The sequence below is a fragment of the Aotus nancymaae genome, unplaced genomic scaffold (genome assembly GCF_030222135.1).
Source record: "Aotus nancymaae isolate 86718 unplaced genomic scaffold, 86718_ANA_hifiasm-v0.15.2.pri h1tg000028l, whole genome shotgun sequence".
Taxonomy (NCBI): domain Eukaryota; kingdom Metazoa; phylum Chordata; class Mammalia; order Primates; family Aotidae; genus Aotus; species Aotus nancymaae.
Genome location: NW_026988441.1, coordinates 29798635 through 29816036, shown reverse-complemented (window position 1 = coordinate 29816036; position 17402 = coordinate 29798635). Strand labels below are relative to the sequence as shown.

The 17402-nt window shown below is 50.9% G+C and overlaps 1 protein-coding gene across 5 annotated transcripts in view; it reads left to right on the top strand.

The window, feature by feature from the left end:
- Window positions 1-17402, top strand: part of CYP4F22 (cytochrome P450 family 4 subfamily F member 22) — a 74447-nt gene that overhangs the window by 20713 nt on the left and 36332 nt on the right. For 2 of the 5 annotated variants that reach the window (XM_012457755.3, XM_012457760.3), the window contains exon 2: window positions 1022-1149. The gene's annotated coding sequence lies outside the window, so the exon portion shown is untranslated. Of the gene's footprint in view, window positions 1-1021; window positions 1150-8941; window positions 9007-9033; window positions 9238-9844; window positions 9876-17402 lie in introns of those variants that run through there. The other 3 variants (XM_012457759.3, XM_012457756.3, XM_012457757.3) reach the window with 3 other exon arrangements.

The following is a 17402-nucleotide window of genomic DNA, read 5'->3' as shown; positions in this document are numbered from 1 at the left end:
GGCATGAGCCAGTGCACCTGGCCTTGGGTTTATTATTATAAATGTAAATTTTCTTTCATCCTAAATCGGCTTGTGAGGATGAAGGCCTTTTTCCATGCTTGGCATCGGAATCTAGGGACACTCCTTAGATGGACCACAAGAGTTCAAGTCCGTTAAGGAAAAAAAAAAAAAAAAAAGAGGTCAAGTCAAATTCTGTCCTCACCAGGCTGTGTGAACTTGGGCAAGTAACTATCCCTTTTTGGGACTCCAATTAGTAAAACAAAGTTCTCATTGGGTGCAGTAGCTCATGTCTATCATTTCAACCCTTGGGAAGTTGAGGCAGGAGGATCTCTTGCTGCCAGGAGTTCAAGACCAACCTGGGCAATATAGTGAGACCCTGTCTGTTAAAGTAAAAACACCACCACCCACTCCCCACCAAGTTCTTAACTCATTTTCTTTTCAAAATCTGATGAAATACTGTGTACCCACAAAATTAAAAAAAAAAATTAAATCTGGTATAAGCTATAGCTCCCAATCTCTGCTGGAAAATGAACTCCTGATTTTGTACATGGTCTTAAGGGATTTAACACCTCTCCCCACCAAAGGCCAATGTTGGATTCCACTAAAGTTGATCAGAATTAAAATACATTTTTTCCCACTGACCCAGTTTGTCAGCAAAGATTGGAAAGGCACCTACCTCTATTGTGCCCAGTCACATACTGGGAGATTCTGGGTCCCGAAAAGGCCCAAGCCCTGGGCTCTGAGGTTCCCAGATGGGGGGCAATAGCAGCCAGTCACTCTCAGCCCCCTGTGGTCAGGACTGGGCTAGCTGAAACAACCTAGATATGAGGTAAGGTACAGCCTGGGATGGGAGCATAGAAAGATTTCTGGAAGACGGGGTGCTGCAGGGGCTTTGAAGAATGAATAGGAGTTGGTCCCACAGGCAAGAGCATTCCAGCAGAGGGAACAGCTTTCGGGGATTGGGAGAAGGAGGAAAAGTGTGAGAATAAGGGACATTTACACAACATTTTCTTAATGACAGACGATGTTCACACCCTGTTGGGGTCTTAGGACCACCTTAAGAGGGAAGAAGGAGGAGCACTCCCATTTTACAGTTGATAAAAATGAAGCACAGAGACGCTAAGAGGTGTACCTGAGGCCACAGAGCTGGTAAGTGTCAGAGCCAGGCCTAGATATCTGCCTGCTTCTCCTGAAGGGGAATTCTTATTCACAGAGGGACAAGGTTGCTTTTGATAGGCTGGGGGAGCTGGGGGAAAAGGGGAGGGCAGAATCTGATTGGCTGAGGAACTGAAAAGTGGAAGTAGTAGGTAAGGTGGGCAGACAAGCAAAGTCTGATTGGCTGGAAAGTAGAATATGGAAGTCTGATTGGCTGAGAATAGTTTAATAGACTAAGGTGGAGTCTGATTGGCTGAGTGGTTGGAGAGTAGCATTTTACTGATGGAGGGGGCAGAGGGCAGAGTCCAATCCGATGAGAAACAGGAGATTGGGGTTTGATTGACTGAGGGATATAAGAGGATTTAATTGGCTGAGGTGTGGGAGGGTGGAATCTGATTGGCTAGGGGGAACTCAGCATGACGTTCTCCCGGGGGTGTTAATAATGTCATTTCTCCTCTCCTTCACAAATCCCGTGTCTGTGGGCCCTTGTGGAAGGAGGTGGAGATTAATCTCCGAGGACTGTGAGGAAATGGAGGCAGGTGTGTGTGGAGGAGCGGAGGGGGCTAGGTCACTCCAGGCAAAGGCCAGAGAGGACACCTCCCCAGCCATACCTGCTGAGAAAGAATCTTGTTCTCCACTTCCCATCACGCCTCCGCCAGAGTGACCACTAGGATTTATGGCCCAGAAGGGAGAGGTGTCACCAGCGCCTGGATAATTCCCAGGGATGAAGGAGAGGTCCTTCTCACCCCCACCCCCTCCCCCTCCCAAGCAGAACCCCTTCTCCCCAATCCTCCCCCTTCCTAGGGGACCACAGTCTCCATCTCTCTAGTTTCTGAGGACAAGGACCTCTCCTCCCTCCACTTGCCCAAAGGCATCTTCTCACACCCACTGGGATTTTATTGCTATTGCCTTCCTCCTCCACTGGAGCTTCTCTCCCCTCCCTTCCTCCACCCCCAGTCTTCCTGTTTGACTGTTTTAATCTCTTGTCCTTCACCCTCCTCCTTCTCTTTTACTCATTCCATTAAAAACTCCAGCCTAGGCCAGGCAAGGTGGCTCACACCTGTAACCCCAACAGTTTGGGAATCTGAGGCTTGAGCTCAGGGACTCAACATAGTGGGATCCCCATCTCTTCAAAAAAAAAAAGTAGCTGGGCATGGTGGTGAACACCTGTAGTTTTAGGTACTTGGGAGGCTGAGACCAGGGATTGCTTGAGCCCAGGAGGTCGAGGCTGCAGTGGACTATGACTGCACGCACCACTGTCCTCCAGCCTAGATGACAGAGTGAGACCCTATCTCAAAAATAAAACAAACCTCCAGCCTAAATGATGCCCAGGTGGAAAACGTTGGAGTTACATCCAGTCTGTCAGCAAATCCCATTAGCTCCACCTTTTATTAAACTAATCACAAATTCCACTACTTTTCACAACTCTCAGTTCCTTCAGGGCGGGGTAGTGAGGAAGCTCTTGCTCCCCCTTTACTCTGTTCATAATATTGCCGCCTGTTAAAACCTCTCAGAGGACCCTCTGTGGCTCCCACCTTCTTCAGAGTAATAGCCTAAGTCCTCCCAGTGACCCCCCCCAGGACCTAGACAACCTGTCCTGTCACTTTCCTGCCTTCATCTCCTCCAAGTATCCCCCTCACTCACTCTGCTCCAGCTTCACTGGCCTCTTGACTGTTCTTTAAAGGCATAGTCTGGCCTCAGGGCCTTTACACAGGCTGTGCCTGCTGCTTGGAATGCTTTTCCTCCCCTCCCTTAAGATCTCTGTTTAAATATCACCTCCTCAGAAAGGGTTTCCCATCTCCTTACCTTGCTGGGTTTTCTTCCATAGCACATATCACATAGAATATGTGCTTTTAATTTATGTGTTTCTGTTTATTCACTGCAGAGCAATGCCTGGCACCATGTGCAAACCTGGCGTTTGTTAAATGAATATGTGCTGTGTGACAGCTGGGGCTGGGGACAAGATAGAGAATGAGAAAGACCCCTTCTACCTGCATGGAACTTACAGCCCTATCCAGGGCTAAACAAATCATTCTAAGAGCCGCACGAGGTGGCTCATGCCTGTAATCCCAGCACTTTGGGAGGCTAAGGTGGGTGGATCACCTGAGGTCAGGAGTTCGAGACCAGCCTGACCAACATGGAGGAAACCCTGTCTCTACTAAAAATGCAAAATTAGCCAGGCGTGGTGGTGCATGCCTGTCCCAGCTACTTGGGAGGCTGAGGCAGGAGAATGGCTTGAACTAGGGTGATGGAGGTTGTGGTGAGCCGAGGTTGCACATTGCACTCCAGCCTGGGTAGTAAAAGCAAAAGTCTGACTCAAAACAAAAAAACAAAACAAAACAAACAAACAAAAAGAATAGACCAGGCGTGGTGGCTCACTCCTGTAATCCCAGTACTTTGGGAGGCTGAGGTGGGCTTTGAGGTTAGGAGTTTGAGACCAGTCTGGCCAACATGGTGAAACCCTGTCCCTACTAAAAATACAAATATTAGCGGGATAAGTGCCTGTAGTCCCAGCTACTCAGAAGGCTGAGGCAGGAGAATTGCTTGAACCCAGGAGGCAGAAGTTGCGGTGAGCTGAGATGGCGCTATTGCACTCCAGCCTGGTGACAGAGAAAGACTCCTTCTCAAAAAAAAAAAAAAAGAAAAAGAAAAGAAAAAGAAAGAAAAAAAATCATTCCAAGAGCTATTTTGCTGGAACCGAGGATAAACAGGGGCTGTGGCTGCATTGAGTACAGGCTTGAACTGAGCCCAGTGACTGGGGAAGCCCTCAGAAAAAATGGCCGGTAAGTAGGAGTTAGTTGGGTGGGTGAGAGGAAGATAATTCCAAGCAGAGGGAAGAGCATGTGCAAAGGGTTTAAAGTTGGAGAGGTGATCTCGATGGGTTTGGCAAAAATGGTCCCAAGCGGCTTGTGTGTGGATGGGGAGAAGGAAAGTGGCCAGCACATGTTGGAAGGGGCCATTTAACACCCAACTCGCCTCTCACCTTTGAATTGCTTTCTTTCTTTCCTTTCTTTCTTTCTTTTTTTTTTTTTTTTTTTGAGACTCTTGTTGCCCAGGCTGGAGTGCAGTGGCGCTCTCTCTGCTCACTGCAACCTCCGCCTCCCGGGTTCAAGAAATTCTCCTGCCTCAGCCTCCCAAGTAGCTGGGATTACAGGCATGCGCCACCATGCCTGGCTAATTTTGTATTTTTAGTAGAGACAGGGTTTCTCCATGTTGGCCAGGCTGGTCTCCAACTCCCAACCTCAGGGGATCCACCGACTCTCTCTCTCTCTCTCTCTCTCTCTATATATATATGTAAAATTGGTGAAAAGATACAAAATTACAAATAGAGGCCAGGTGTGGTGGCTCACGCCTGTAATCCCAGCACTTTGGGAGGCTGAGGCGGGCAGATCACTTGAGGTCAGGAGTTCGAGACCAGTCTGGTCAACATGGCGAAACCCTGTCTCTACTAAAAATACTAAAAAATTATCTGGGCAGGGGTCACAGGCCTGTAATCCCAGCCACTTGGGAGGCTGAGGGATGAGAATTGTTTGAACCCAGGAGGTAGAAGTTGCAGTGAGCTGAGATCATGTCACTGGACTCTATCCTGGGTGACAGAGGGGAGACTGTCTCAAAAAAAAAAATTGATGTGAAATTCACGTAACATAAAGTTAACCCTATGAAGTGTAAAATTCAGTGACATTTTAGTGCATTCACAGTGTTATGCAACCATCACCTTTATCTAGCTCCAAAACATTTTTGTCACCCCAAGAGGAGGTCCTATAACCACTCCCCCTGGGTATGGGCTTCTCTCTCCATCCTCCTTCCCCAGTCCCCGTGGCAACTGCTACTCCACTTTCTGTCTCCGTGAATTTACTTAGTCTGAATATTTCCTATAAATGGAATAATACACTGTGGGACCTATTGTGTCTGATTTCTTTCACTCAGCACAATGTTTACGAGACTCATCTACATTGCAGCATGGATCAGGACTTTATTTTTATATATATTTTTTTCAGATGGAGTCTCCCTCTGTTGCCCAGGCTGGAGTGTAGAGGCGTGATCTTGGCTCACTGCAGCCTCTGCCTCCCGGGTTCAAGTCATTCCCCTGCCTCAGCCTCCAGAGTAGCTGGGACTACAGTTGGCCACCACCACACCTGGCTAATTTTTTGTATTTTAGTTGAGATGGGGTTTCACCATGTTGACCAGGTTGGTTTGACCTCCTGACCTTAGGTGATCCACCTGCCTCAGCCTCCCAAAGTGCTGGGATTACAGGCATGAGATATTGTGCCTGGCCTTTATGTCTTTTTTATGACTGTGTAATATTCTGTTGCATGGATGGACCACAATTTGTTTATCCATTCATCTGTTGGTAGAATTTGGGTTGTTTCCACCTTTGGCTATCATAAATAGTGCTATCCTGAGTACTCTTCTATAATTACACATGTGAGTACCTGTTCTTCCTTCCTTTCCTTTCCCTCCCTCCCTTCCTTCCTTCCTTTCTTCTTTCTTTCCTTCTCTCTCTCTCTCTTTTTTTGAGACAGGGTCTCATTCTGTAGCCGGGATGGCATGCGGTGGTGCAATCTCAGCTCCCTGCAATCTCAGCCTACCAGGTTTAAGCTATCCTCCCACCACAGCCTCACAAGTATCTGGGACTACAGGTACGCACCACCACGCTGTACCTGTATTTTCTATATTTTGTAGAGACGAAGTCTTGCCATGTTGTTGCCCAGGCTAGTCTGGAACTCCTGGGCTCAAGTGATGCTCTCTTGCCTCAGCCTCCCAAAGTGCTGAGATCCTAGCTGTAAGCCGCTGTACCTGGCAAGTACTAGTTTTCAGTTGTCGTGGGTATATACCTAGGAGTGGAATATCTGGGTCATATGGTAATCTGATTAGCTTTTTGAGAAATTCCCAAACTTTTCCACCATGGTTGAACCATTTCACGTCGCTACGAGCAGGGTGCAGCGAGATCCCTCTTCTTATCTTTGGCCCCCTGCCATGACCTGACCTGTCCATTCCCAGACAGCTTTCTCCTACCATTTCCCCTGTCCAGCCACCATCTCCACTTCCTCACCTCCCACCTTTTTTTTTTTTTTTTTTTTTTTTTAATAGAGACAGGGTTTCACCATGTTGGCCAGGCTGGTCTCTAACTCCTGACCTCAGGTAATCCGCCCGCCTCGGCCTCCCAAAATGCTGAGATTACAGGCGTGAGCCACCGCGCCCGGCCTACTCCCCTCCCACTTTAACCTCACCCCACTGAGACCTCGGCTGTGTCAGGCTGAGGGTTCCGGTGGCTTGGGAACCACACAGCTCTAGACCCTGGGTTCCTTGACGTCTAGGTGCAAGTGATGGTGCCTGTTACTGCTCTTCTGCAAACTCTAGCTCCAGCTCCAACTCTGTGCTGCTGCCTGTCCCCTCTCTAAATGTAGCTGTGATCCCTGAGGTCAGGAGTTTGAGACCAGCCTGGCCAACATGGTGAAACCCTGTCTCTACTAAAAAGACAAAAGTTAGCCCAGTGTGGTGGCGTGATCCTGTAAGCCCAGCTCCTAAGGAGGCTGAGGCAGGAGAATTGCTTGAACCTGGGAGCTGGAGGTTGCAGTGAGCCAAGATCATGCCGCTGCACTCCAGCCTGGGTAACAGAGCAAAATTCCATCTCATTAAAAAAAAAAAAAAAAGCTGGGGTGGTGGCTCATACCTGTAATCTCAGCACTTTGGTAGGTCAAGTTGGGTGGATCACCTGAGGTCAGAAGTTTGAGACCAGCCTGGCCAACATGGTGAAACCCCATCTCTAGTAAAAATACAAAAATTAGCTGGGCATGGTGGTGCACGCCTGTAGTCCCAGCTACTTGGGAGGTTGAGGCAGGAGAATCACTTGAAGCTTGGAATGGAGGTTACAGTGAGCTGAGATCACGCCACTGCACTTCAGCCTGTGCAACAGAGTGACAGAGTGAGACTCTGTCTTAAAAAATAAAAAAAGGCCGGGTGCGGTGGCTCTCCTCTGTAATCCCAGCACTTTGGGAGGCCAAGGCGGGTGGATCACAAGGTCAGGAGTTTGAGACCAGCCTGGCCAACATGGTGAACCCCTTCTCTACTAAAAATACAAAAATTAGCCAGGGGTGGTGTGGTGGTGTGTGCCTGTAGTCCCAGCTACTTGGGAGGCTGAGGCAGGAGAATCACTTGAACCCGGGAGGCAGAAGTTACAGTGAGCTGAGATCGCACCACTGAACTCCAGCCTGGACAACAGAGCGACAGAGAGAGGCTCGCCCAAAAAAAAAAAAAAAAAAGGCAGCACTTTTGCCCTCTCCTCCTCTTCTCTGCTCACCTCCCTCCTGAGTGATCTCACTGACCTACTCCCCTACCATCCACCATCTTCTCAAGGCAGGTGACTCACAGATGCACTTCTCAGGAGGTACCCTCACGCTGAGCCCAGCTGCCTCCTGGGTGTCTCCCTGAATGTTGTCCCATGGGTCTTTTAGACTGAAGGTGACCCACAGTTTACCATTCTTCAGGGGTGGGGTGTTCTGTGCATTGCAGGATGTTGAATAGCATCTCTGGCCCTCACCTACTAGATGCCAGTTGCACCCCGCCCCCAATCTTCCCCGCCCCCACCCCCACCCTGACCCAGCAGTGTGACCTCCTGATATTGCTAAATATTCCCTGGCAGAAAACTCTGCTCTACCAGGATGGCCCCAATCAAACTGCAAACTCTGATGTTTGTCCAGCCTGTGCTCTGTGCCAGGAGTGGGGCTGAACATCACCTCGTCACATGGGCTTCTCCTGAACTTTATCCATAGGGGGATGGAGGCTCAGAGCAGTTATATGACTTGCTCAAGGCCACACATCCACGAAGCGCACTCTTAGTGCCTCCAGGCCCTTTGACTTACTCCTTCCTGGTCTGCAGCTCTCTAAGAGCAGAGAACCTGGGTGGATACCTTACTCTCCTTCTCTCTTCCCTAGAACCCCGATGACCTCTGGGACCCCAGCCCTAACCCTTTCCTGGGTCTCAGCTACCCCCACCCATTGTCTCTGTCCCCTTCGGCCACTGGAGGGGTCCCTCTCAAACTTCACTCTGTGTGAATCTCAGCATTTTCCGAAGTGCTTCCAGTAAGCTCCGCCTTGGCCAGAATTCTTAGCAAAACAAAATTCATATTTCAATTCAATTTCTACAATAGGCTTTAATGATACATTATGAATAAAAGATTAATAAAAATAAACTCTTCCTCAGAAGTAAATAAAAATTAAAGACACAAATAAATAACTTTTTTTTTTTTAAAAAAAGCTCTATGAGCTGGGAGAATGGCTTGAGCCCAGGAGTTTGAGACCAGCCTGGGCAACATAGTGAGACCCCATCTCTAAAAAAATGGAAAAAAATTGGCTGGGTGTGGTGACATGCGTCTGTAGTCCCAACTACTCAGGAGGCTGAAGTAGGAGGATGGCTTGAGCCCAGGAGTCACCCCAGCCTGGATGACAGAGGGAGACCAATCAATTAACAGGGGGCACCTCCCCTACTCAAGCACCATCCATGGCTCCCCAGTGCCCACCAGACCAAGACCCAGCCACTTAAGCTGACCTTCACAGTCAACTCCTGCCTCCAGCCTCCACACCTCTCACACCACAAGGCCAGGGAAAGCCACCTGCCAAGTCACACCCTCCAGTTTCTCTGTGCTTGAGCCATACCCCCTCTCTCGTACCTGTTGAAATCCAACCTCTCCCTGCAGCCCCAGCTCAAATGTCACATCCTTCACGTCGCCCTCCCCAACCTCATGTCTGCCTCCTCCAAGCAGCAAAACTTCAATTACGTGTGTCTCCTCTTCTTCACCTGGAAACATGCCTCGCTCCTCCCACGCCCTCTTCCCAAGGGCCCAGCACCAGGTGAGAGAGTGTTATCGGAAAAAAGAGGGATAAGGAAGTCTTCTGAGTTTACCAGCTGCTGGGGCAAGTGGAGATTCTTGTCTTCTCATCTGTCTGCCCACTTGCTCAGGTCAGCCACACATCCACCCACCAACCCAGGAGGACAGACACATCCAGAGGCGGAGCTGACTGTCTGGACACAGTTGGAACAGATGGGCTTGCCAAGGACAACATCCTGGCCAGAGGCTCAAGGTGTCTGGCAGTGGGTGGGGAGGAGTGGGGCGGGGGGAGCAGAACCAATCTGGTGTTATTTGTTGAGGCTGGAGGTCTTCCTGGCGGAAGAGCTGGAGGCTGCAAAGCCTCCAGGGGTGTGTGTGTTGTGGGGGCGGGGGTACGACAGGTTAGGTTCAGGATCCAGACAGAGGGGAAGGGCTTGTTCCCAAGGGCTGGTGGAGCCAGAGAATTCCTGAGGGCCCCAGAGGAGGCTTCTCGGGGGGCTAGTGGGGCCCAGGGGCTGATGGTTTAGGGATTGCTGTCCAAGCTTGGGAGCAAACCCGGGAGTGGGGGCCATGAGGGATGCTGGTGTGGGAGGAGTGTGGTCCAGAGCAGTCCCTGATGGTTTGGGACTTCCGTCTGTCTCTCTCCGTCTCTCCATCTCAGTCTCAGTCTCTCTCTCTGTCTCTCTCCACCCCTTAACACGCCTATTTCTTGTTCCCTCCTCTTCTGGGGGCAGCCCTGGCCTGCGGGGGCCCAGGGCGGGGTGTCCGGGGGGCGGAACCCTTTGGCGCGGTCGGGCGGGGTTAAAGGGCTGGGCCGCGGGACGGTGCGGTCAGATCCCCGGTAGTGGCGCCAGCAGATCCGGATCCGGGACGGGAGGCTGAGACCAACTGGTGAGTGCGCGCGGGGTGGAGGCTGTAACCTGAGCGCCGCCGCGGCGCTGCGCTGTAACCCGAGGCTCGCCGGGCTCAGTGCCGGAGGGGTGAGGGCGAAGGACTGCGCCCGTGGAGGCAGGAGGGGCGCAGCCGACCGTGGGGACTCCCTCAGGACCCAGGACAGGGCTGCATGCCCAGGACAGTTGCGGGGAGAGGGGCACGTGGGTGTGTCCTCGACGTTTGCTGCATTTGTGCCTGTGTGTGTGTGTGTGTGTGTGTGTGTGTGTGTGTGTATGCGCACGCGCTTTGGAGTCCTAGGTGCATCCTTTGGGTGTCTGTGATGGGGAGGGAGCCTCCAGAAGACCCCTTTCGTGGTCAGGGTATCCCAGATAGGTTCAAGCCCTGCCCTGGGACGCCTCTTTGGGGCTGAATGGGGATTCACCTTAGATTTCACCACTGCACATTGTCTTGAAGGGGAGGCTGTACATTCAACCTATGGGTTAGGCTTGCCGTCCAGCTGCCATCAGGGACCCTCTGCCCATCCATGCCAGACTCAGAGCCCCTCTATGAAAAGACGATGTTCTTCTGGCCCTGAGAGTTGGCTCTGAGGGTTGAGTGACGTCCTGCGGTTGGTCCCAGGTGATGTCTGTCTGGTAGATGCTGGAAGGATGATGCTTTCTGATCTCCCAAGGGCCTGGACCAGCCTGGGTATGCAAGGTGGCCGAGGCTAGCCACCTGGGGAGTCTCAGGCTGGAGGGGCCCAGGCTCAGGGCATCTCACTTGGTTCATCTGCCTGCTCACCCCTCATGCATGCACTCATTGTGTGTCTGTCACCATCCCATAGGCAAAAGGAGATGGCCAGGGCTGGCTGTGTGCCCGAAATTCCTCCTTCCCTGTACCTCTTGCCCTACCCACTACTTCTGGGTCCTGGAGCGGTGCCCAGCCAGGGCTGGGAGCATCAAACTCTTCCCTGAGTAACTCCAAACCCCAAAGAGGAGGAACCTCCCCAGATCCCCCCACCACCCTCATTTTACAGGCAAGGAAACTGAGGCCCAGAGAGAAGAAGGCTGTGCCCCTGGACACCCAGTGCCCAGTGAGAGAGCTGGGATTTGAACAAACAAGCCCTGTTTGACCTCAAAGTCCCTGGCCACTTTCCAATGGCCCCAGCATCACCAAATAGCCCAGCTTGTGTTTCTGAACAGTAACATTAACTCTGGGCTGGTGTCCGGTGATGACCCGCGTTGGTGTCCACAGAGGGGCTTGGATGACTAGGGAGGCATTCAGGGAATGGGACCCATCTCTCCTTTTTCTTTTTTCTTTCTTTCCTTTCCTCCTCCTCCTCCTCCTCTTCCTTCTTCTTTCTTCTTTCTTTTTTGTTGTCGAGACAGGGTCTCACTCTGTCACCCAGGCAGGAGTGCAGTGGCATAATCATAGCTCACTGCAGCCTTGACCTCCTGGGCTCAAGCGATCCTCCTACCTCAGCCTCCTGAGTATCTAGGACTACAGACATGCACCATCACACCTGGCTATTTTTTTGTATTTTTAGTAGAGACAGGGTTTCACCATGTTGCCCAGGCTGGTCTCGAACTCCTGGACTCAAGCAATCCACCTGCCTCAGCCTCCCAAAGTGCTGGGATTACAGGCATGAGCCACTACGCCTGGCCCTTCTATCTTCGTTGACAAACCTTGGACCTGATTCTCCAAACCCCAGATGGCCAGGTCACAATAATAAACATGATGGCAGCACCAACAGCAATGACAGGTATCATTGATCAAAGGCTTACTGTGTGCCCGGAAGTGGGCTGAACACTTTATAAATGTTGCATTGTCATTGCAGCCCTGTGAGGAGGGTAAATAGGGTTTCTGTCTTAATGGATGAAGAAATCAAGGCTTAGAGAGGTGCAGACACTCACCTGAGGTCACACAACAGAGGCAGAGCTTTATAGAACCTTTTCTGAGGCTCATGTCCAGGTGTGGCCACACTTGGGATGGTGGGCAGAAAATGATAGCCCTGCAATGGTCTAGATTACTAGTGGTTTTGAAACTTCTTTTTCTGCCAGGATTCCATTTGGGCCAAGGAAATTGTTAGCAAAAGTTTCGAATATGATCAAAGCTGTAAAGGGAGTACCTCCTTTACCCCATTTGCCAACTTAGCTTTGCTCTCATTAGTCATAAATGACTCTGAAGCTCTTTCTCAGAACTTGAGAAATTTGGAGTGCTGAGTGGAGACTCCAAAAGACCTAGAAGCCAGGCTGGGCATGGCCTGTAATCCCAGCACTTTGGGAGGCTGAGGCTGGAGAATGGTTTGAGCCCAGGAGTTTGAGACCAGCCTGAGCAATATAGGGAGACCCTATATTAATTTTTTTTTTTGAGACGGAATTTCGCTCTTGTTACCCAGGCTGGAGTGCAATGGCGTGATCTCGGCTCACCGCAACCTCCGTCTCCTGGGTTCGAGCAATTCTCCTGCCTCAGCCTCCTGAGTAGCTGGGATTACAGGCGCGTACCACCATGCCCAGCTAATTTTTGTATTTTTAGTAGAGATGGGGTTTCACCTTGTTGACCAGGATGGTCTTGATCTCTTGACCTCGTGATCCACCCGCCTCAGCCTCCCAAAGTGCTGGGATTATAGGCGTGAGCCACCGTGCCCGGCCTAATTTTTTTTTTGAGATGGAATTTTGCTATTTTTGCCCAGGCTGGGGTGCGATGGCATGATCTCTGCTCACTGAAACCTCCACCTCCCAGGTTCAAGCGATTCTCTTGCCTCAGCCTCCCGAGTAGCTGGGATTACAGGCATGTGCCACCACGCCCAGCTATTTTTGTATTTTTAGTAGAGACAGGGCTTGTCCATGTTGGTCAGACTGGTCTTGAATCCTGACCTCAGGTGATTCCCTCGCCTCAGCCTCCCAAAGTGTTGGGATTACAGACGTGAGCCACCGTACCTGGCTGACCCTATATTAATTTTTTTTATAAAAAATTCAAAAAATTAGCTGAGCATGGTGGCAGGCGCCTATAGTCCCAGCTACTTAGGAGGCTGAGGTGGGAGGATCACTTAAGCCCAGGAAGGGGAGGTTGCAGTGAGCCAAGATCACACCACTGCACTCCAGCCTCCTTGGTGACAGAGCAGGACCCCATCTAAAAAAAACAACCTAGAAGGCCCCTGTCAGCTCAGGCCTTCTGGGCTCTGGCACTTTGGGGGAATATGTAAGTCTCTGGGGTAAAACAGCCCTACGATGTGAAGGAAGTCAAGGCGGTACCATGAATCAGTTGGGACAGGGGCAGGCTGCCTTGGCTGTAGGCTTGGAGTGAAAAGGAGGGCTGGGATGTGGGGTGATGGGGCCAGCATTGGGGTGCTCTTCCACCAGGCTCCTGGCCGGCCCCAGCCCCTGCAGTTCAAGAAGAGGCATGTATCTGGTACCTGGCGTCAGCCCTGGTCCATGCCCTGTATTTCTTCTTGGGAGCCCACACACCTTGTATAACAAGTCCTCAGCCTGTGCATGGCCAGGCCAACCTGACAAACCGGGCGTGGGCTGGGCTGCAGAGCCAGTCGCTGGCTTTGCCACTGCCAGATCACGCAGGCCCCGGCAAGGCGGGGCCACCTCTGCCAAGGCAGGCCTGCTGGATGACATTGGGGCTGGTGTAGAGAGGGAGCAGGCATGTCAGCCACCCACAGCATTCTGAGGGTGCCACCTTTGAATTGCTCTCGCTTCTATCAAATAGTAATAATAGGAGGAGTCATCATGGCTAACATTTTGTGTGCTGAGTGACAAGGCCTTTCCGTGCTTATGTGCCTTATTTCACCGAGCTGTCCCAAACAACCTTAGTGGGTAGGTCCTGTTATTATTAATCCATTTCACAGGTTGGCAAAGGGAGGCCGATGGCAGGGTCTGGGTTCACCCAAGGCTGCTAACCTAGGAAATAGGAGAGCTGAGAGTTGAACCCAGGCCTGTTGGAGTCAAAAGTGTACATTAAATTAAATTAAATTAGTTTATTATTTTTTTGAGACGGAGTCTTACTCTGTGGCTCGTGCCCGTGTGCAGTGGTGTGATTTTGGTTCATTGCTGCCTCCGCCGCAGCCTCCCAAGTAGCTGGGACTACACGTGGCTGCCACCATGCCTGGCTAATTTTTGTATTTTTAGTAGAGACAGGATTTTACGACGTTAGCCAGGATTGTCTCGATCTCTTGACCTTGTGATCCACCTGCCTCAGCCTCCCAAAGTTCTGGGATTACAGGCTTGAGCCACTGTGCCCAACCAACTAATGAATTTTTATAATTGATTAATTGTTTTGAATGGGTGGCATGTGCTCATGGTATAGGAAATCAAAAGGCCTAGAAGAGTCAACAGTAAACTGAATTTTCCCTTTCACCCCTGCCCCGAGTTCTTTCAGGCCCTTTCCGGAGGCTGCCACCATTTCTCATGGGTCCTCAAACCTTCTCTCTCTCTTTTTTATTATTACCATTTATTGGTGACAAACACTAAGTTTTACTTACATTCCATGGGGAGAAAAATTCCAGCATAAATGATGAATGGAAGCAGTACTTAACTCGCAGGGCTACCAGGCTTTCCATATGGACTGCACACAGAGCCTCAGTGCACACACTCCTGTGTGCAGTGACACAGCATCAAAAGCAACACAGCTGTATAGAGAAACACAGGCCATTGTTTTTGGTCCTAATGGAGATGTAATTAACAGTATCGAGCACTCTGGAAAATCAGTCTGCGGGTTTATAAGGACTATATAGAGATTATATCCTGTAGTGTTGTGAAAGCTAAGTCCTCAAGAGCCATATGTATAGATCTTTTTGTAGCCTTTTTAAAGAATATATATTTTTTGAGACGGAGTCTAGCTCTGTTGTCCAGGTTGGAGGCTGAGGCAGGAGAATTGCTTGAACCTGGGAGGTGGAGGTTGCAGTGAGCTGAGATCGTGCCACTGCACTTCAGCCTGGGCGACAGAGCAAGACTCCGTCTCAAAAAAAAAAAGAAGAGAGAAATCTTCCAGCTCTCTTTAAGGGTTGCTGGGAAGATGGAGTGAATGATGGTGGAAATCATCGCATATAGCAGGTGCTGGGTGATTCTTTGGAGAGTGATCGAGGGGAGGTGGCTGATCGTGGTGCAAAAGAGTGGACCATCAAGGCAGCGCTGGGGTTGGAGGATGAGGAGCTGGTGTGGGCAGACCTGGGGAAAGGCATGTGGATGGAGGGAACAGAATGTGCAAAGGCTCTGAGACAGGAACTAGCTTGGCCTGTGGCAGGAGTGGGCTGGAGTGGCCCAAGGTGAGCAAGTGACGGGGAACAGGGCTAGAGGCACCAACAGGGATGGGCCATGCAGGTTGTTGTGGTCCATGACAAAAAGTCTAAATTTAGCCAGATGAGGTGGCTCATGCCTGGAATCCCAGCACTTTGGAAAGCTGAGGTGAGAGGATTGCCTGAGGCCGGGAGTTCAAGACCAGCCTGGACAACATAGTCAGATCCCATCTCTACCCAAAATCTAAAATTAGCTGGGCATGGTGGTGCCTGCCTGTAGTCCCAGATGCTGGGGAAGCTGAGGTGGGAGGATCTCTTGAGCTCAGGAGTTTGTGGCTGCAGTGAGCTATAATTGCACCACTGCATTTCTGCCTGGGTGGCACAGCAAGACCATGTCTCTAAAAGAAAAACTGACAACGAAAGAGTCTAAATTGCATTTAGAGCAAAGAGGGGAGCCATGGGAGAATTTTGAGCAGGGGAAGTTCATGGTCTGATTTAATTTGAGGAAGATCCCTCTGGCTGTGTGTGCGGAATGGACTTCTTGCAGGGAGAAAGGGTGGAACTCTAGGAATCAGTGGGAAGGGGCCACTGCAGTGCTGGCCTGATGTGGGTTGGGATGATGGGGATGGAGCAGGATGAATGGATTCGAAAGATGTTTAGGGTGGACCACTAGCAGGACCTGGCAACAGATTGGATGTGGCTGAAAGGGGGAGGAAGAGGGTGAGGTGAATCTGAGAGTCTAGGAGATGCCCCCAGGGGGATGTTCAGGAGCTGGCTGGACCTAGCAGTGCTGGACATTGAGACATGGGAATCGCCTGAGATAGGATTGCTGAGACCACGGGAGGGGTGCGATCCTCAGGATGTGGGCACAGAGGAAAGGGGAGACGATGCGGCTTTAAGGAGCCCCAACATTTACAAACTGGGTGCAGAAAGAAGGGCTCAAGGCTGGGCGCAGTGGCTCACACCTGTAGTCCCAGAACTTTGGGAGGCTGAGGTGGGCGGATCACCTGAGGTCGGGAGTTTGAGACCCGCCTGACCAACATGGAGAAACCCTGTCTCTACTGAAAAAACAAAACTAGCCGGCGTCGTCGTGGGCGCCCATAATCCGAGCTACTTGGGAGGCTGAGCAGGAGAATCACTTGAACCTGGGAGGCGGAGGTTGCAGCAAGCTGAGATTGTGCCATTGCACTCCAGACCGGGCAACAGGAGCAAAACTCTGTCTCAAAAAAAAAGAAAAAAGAAAAGATAAAGAAGGGCTCAAAGCACACTGAAAATGGGGCATTTTTTTTTTTAGACAGAGTTTCACTCTGTTGCCCAGGCTGGAGTGCAGTGGCGTAGTCTCCGCAGCTCACTGCAACCTCTGCCTCCCAGGCTCAAGTGATTCTCCTGCCTCAGCCTCCTGAGTAGCTGGGACTACAGGCGCTCACCACCGTGCCTGGCTAATTTTTGTATTTTTAGTAGAGATGGGATTTCGCCATGTTGGCCACATTGGTCTTGAACTCCTGACCTCAAGAGATCCACCTGCCTCAGCCTCCCAAAGTACTGGGATTACAGGCCCGAGCCACAGTGCCCAGCCAGAGGAGGGGACTTTTTGAGGCTGAAGTGGAGGATGGGCAGAGGCGAGTTCCTGAAGGGCTTTGGATGCCAGGGAGGGTGTTAGAGCATGGGAGTTGCAGGCCCTTAGAAAGGGGATTGTGGTGGCTGCGATGGGAACTAAACTGTATCCAGGTGGCTCCTGGGGGTGGATGTGATGATGCATGTGACCCCTGTTGGCTGAATATGTTGACTCCCTCTCAGCACTTTTGGACCCGCCAAGATGGTAACACCCACTCCACTCCCCTGACCGGGCTGCAGGCAGAAAAGGTCATACTGGTGTGGATCCAGAGATCATCTTTTTATAGTCACCCCCAGGTACAAATGGGGAAACTGAGGACCAGGCCACATAGCCAGTCAGTAAGGAGGCAGAAATAGGACCCAGATGTTCATGGTGTATGTGTGTGTCTCTGTGTGTGTGTGTTATGTGTGTGTGTGTGCACAAATACATGCTGCATTTAATAAGAAAGTCCCTTTCCTTTTTTTTTAAGAGACAAGGTCTTGCCAGGCACGGTGATGTGTGCCTGTAGTCCCAGTTACTCAGGAGGCTGAGGCTGGAGGATCGCTCGAGTCCAGGAGTTCTGGACTGTAGTGCACTATGCCGATCGGGTGTCCACACTAAGTTCGGCATCAATAGGGTGACCTCTCAGGAGCAGGGGACCACCAGCTTGCCTAAGGAGGGGTAAACCGGCCCAGGTCAGAAACAGAGT